Below are 4,153 nucleotides of genomic sequence, written 5' to 3' on the forward strand. Positions count from 1 at the left end.
CCAACAACCAAAGTATGACTGGGCTCCGGCCCTGAAGACAGGCATTCCTATGAGTATCCAGCCATTAGAGAGAGACCAGAGGAGTGGACTAAAGGAGTCAGGAGGGGTGCTGTGCTACTAGGTCATATGCAGTGACTACACAAGAGGGACAAGTGATCCAAGGAGAAGGAAGCCCTTATGAGCCAACAGACACAACACTCAGAAAGAGCCTACCGAGATCATCACAAAACAGAAAGATAACCTACAGGGAATGAGGAGACTCCACGGAGAGGTGGTTTGCTAGACTCAGAGACAGGGAGACAGAGATCGGCAACCACAGCAGGAGTGACCTGTTTGAAAGGCCAAATTGTCTCAAAGACTACACAACAAGCTGACTTTGTGGTAAAGACAAGACTCCAGCTTGGCTATGTGTTAGCAGCTTCTGGCCGAAAGCGGAAGGGTCTGGGCACCAATTATTTGTTTATCATGTTTATATTCAAATATTTGTAAAATAGGGAAGAGGTATCATGATAAGTGGAACTGGAGTTAGAGGACCCATGGTCCCTGGAAGGACTATTATTTAGGGGATGCCAGCGGACAGGGAACAAGATGATTTAGGCTGGGAACAACTCAGCCACATGGACAGAGCCATCCACAAGGTTTAATAAAGTTCTACTTGTTAAGCTTAACCTGCATTCAGTTTCACTCTTTGCTAATGAAACACTAGTGAGTGCCTCTTCCTGGCCACCCACTAGTACTATTGTGAAGAGAATCCAAGACTCTGTGCTCTGGATTCCTTGGGGCATAGGCGCCGACTCCATGGGTGCTCCGGGGCTGGAGCACCCACGGAAAAAAAATAGTAGGTGCTCAGCACCCACCAGCAGCCACTTGCCAATCAGCTGTTTGGCAGACCCTGCCGATCAGCTCCTCCCCCTCCCCCCGCAGCGCCTCCGCCGCTGATCAGCTGTTCGGCAGTGGGTGGGAGGCTGTGACTCTCTGTATCTTGGGGGAACACCCGCATGTTCATCCTTATAATATGATTGTGTGGTATCCAATGCAAAGTTTGTCATGTCAGGTGACTTCGGAAGGCTCATGATGCACTGAGCATTGTTGTTATAGTAATGTTATAGGTTGTAATTTCATGTATATAATTATGAGGCTGAAAATGTGTCCTCGTGGCTTAAAACAAGCCCAAGCAAAACCCTCCAGGAACCGAGGGGCAGTTCACACCTCATCAGGGCATGTATGGGACAAACCCAGCCCAGCCTCACAGGAACAAAGGACACTGGTCTAGGCAGCAACAAAGGATCTGTTGGACTCTCGAGTGAGTCACCCCGCTTCTCTTGGTCAGTCAGGGACTACGATGAGGTAATGCTCACCTGACCCTGAACGGGGGGGGAGGGAGGCAAAGCCAAGAAGGAAGAAAGAACATGATAAAAGGGAGAGACGTTTGCCATGCTTTTCCTCTCTCTTCTGCCTCCATCTACAGACATCACCACCAAGCAACTGAAGCGCTGATCAAAGGGGAGAGCCTGGCTGAAGGGCAACCAACCAGCCTGTGGTGAGAAGCATCTAAGTTCGTAAGGACATTGGAAGTGTTAAGATCAGCTTAGAATGATTTTGCTTTTATTTCACTTGACCAAATCTGACTTGTTGTGCTTTGACTTATAATCACTTAAAATCTTATCTTTTGTAGTTAATAAATTTGTTTGTTTATTCTACCTGAAGCAGTGTGTTTGGTATGAAGCATGTTAGAGACTCCCCTTGGGATATCAAGCCTGGTGCATATCAATTTCTTTGTTAAATTGACAAGCTCTTATAAGCTTGCAGCGTCCAGCGGGCATAACTGGACACTGCAAGACGGAGGTTCCTAGGGTTGTGTCTGGAACCAGAGATATTGGCTAGTGTCATGTGGTTGCAAGTAGCTGGGAGCAGCTTACATACTATAGGCTGTGCATGAACAACCCAGGAGTGGGGGTTCTCACAGCAGAGCAGGGTAAAGCTGGCTCCCAGAGTCGAGGATTGGCGTGACCTAGCAGATCACTGGTCCAGATAACACCAGGGGAACGTCACAGAGGTGCTGGGGGGGGGAGCGGGCACAGGAAGAGGTGGAGCAAGGGTGGGGTGTGCTCAGGGGAGGGGGCGGAGCGGGGGCCAGAAGAGGCGGATGGGGTGGAACCTCAGGGCAGGGGGCGGAGTGGGGCAGGAAGAGGCGGGCGATGGTGGAGCCTTGGGGGAAGAAGGAGAGTGGGGGCCGAGCAGGGATGGAGCATCCCCAGGGAAAGCTGAAAGGTGGCATCTGTGCCCTGAGGAGTAGTAAACTTCTAGAGCCTTAGCAGGCTGCAGCAGTGGTTCCTCCTTTGGCCTCTGGCACATTTATTCACAGTCTGCCACCCCTTCTCCGAAATGGGGCTTCTCAGCCCACCTCAGGCCTCCAGAACCAGTGCTGACCCCCCGAGATACCATAGTTACTTACACACAGCCCTCTCCCACAACTCCACCCAACAGCAATGGTGTAGTCAAGCTGGAACATGCCAGAATGCCATTCCAGTATCATATACACCCTGGTGCTGCACATTAACAGTTCATGTTTAAAATCAAGTTTACACAAGTTAAGAAGGAAGGTACTGTACATCTAGGATCAGGCTTGAGTTATGAGAGATTACAAGTATCAGTTACAAGGTGCACAAGATACATACATAGTACATAACCAGCATAGACCCAGATTGGGGTGCGGGAGTTTTTAAAGTGAATAAGTGATCTCGGGTATGCCACCCATAGAATGTATTTAGAGTCCAAGTCAGTCTTGGTGTAGCGAATAGGTACATGGGTGGGATGTGTCCCTTGGTTTGTCAGGGAAGGAAGTGGGTTATTTCCCTGACTGGCGGTCTCGTTTACTCGTCCTAGTACTGACAGTGTCCTGTGATGTGCACCATGTAGATGTCTCTGGACAACTGATGGTGTCGGACACCATGAGTTGTCTCATGAGCCGGGCATAGCGCCGACCGACTCCGCACGCTCTCAGCACCAGCTCGTTGTGGGGGTCCCACGCGCCCAGGGCTCCCACGACCAGGGCATGGATCTGGATCTCGTAGCCAGGGGCTCTCAGGGTGTCAGCCAGTGGGGTGTATTTCAACACCTTCCGAGCTCGGGCCTCGTGGAAGGCCGGTGACCTGTTTTCAAATGGCACCATGATGTCCACCATGAGGACCTTCTTCTTTTCTGCGTCGGTCACGATGATGTCAGGTCGCAGTCGGCTGTCATGCTCTGGGTGGCAGAGCCGACTGCGACCTGACATCATCGTGACCAACGCAGAGGACTAGATCAAAACAAACTAACAAAACTTTAATGCACCTCAGCATGGCCTATGCCATTACCATGACCATAGTATGAAAATAATCTATTTTTTTTTACCATGACTATGTCCTGAATTATTTTTTTGCCATGACAGTACCATGAATTATGCATAATTTTACCATGATAAAATCATATCCATACTTATGAGACAGAAACATCCCTGATCTACTTTCTCTATAAAATTCATTATTTAATATACTTTTATCATGTCCCTTCTTATATGTCTCCTTTCTAAGGTAAACAATCCCGGTTTTTCCAGTCTCTCTTCATATGGGAGTTATTCCATGCCGCTATAGTTATTTCTCTTCTCTAACCCCCTTTAAATTGTGCAATATCCTTTTTGAGATGCGGCAATAAGTACTGTACCTAGTATTCCAGATAAAGACTATCCATTGATTTATATACAAATATTGTAATACTTTCTCTTATTATGCTCAATCCCATTCCTTATGGAATTTAACATCTTGTTTGCTTTTTTGATGGCAGCTGCACATTGAGCAGAGGTCTTCATTGAACTGTCCACGATGATGCCCAGGTCCCTTTCCTGAGTTAATACAGTTAATTTAGAACCTTATGTGGTGTGTAAGAGAACTTTATGTTTCCCCCCTTCAAAATACGTTACTTTGTATTTATCGACATTTAACTTAATTTGCCATTGTGTTACCCAGTCATCTAGCTTGGTTAGATCTCTGAACTGCCTCACAGCCCTCTCTGATCTTTACTAAACTAAATCATTCACTACCTCACTGCTCACCTCCATTTCCAGATCATTACATATATTATCATTAAATATATAAATAGGGCTTCTGTTTTTCAG

This window comes from Terrapene carolina, unplaced genomic scaffold (assembly GCF_002925995.2).
Source record: "Terrapene carolina triunguis isolate 2854851 unplaced genomic scaffold, T_m_triunguis-2.0 Scaffold211, whole genome shotgun sequence".
NCBI lineage: Eukaryota > Metazoa > Chordata > Testudines > Emydidae > Terrapene > Terrapene triunguis.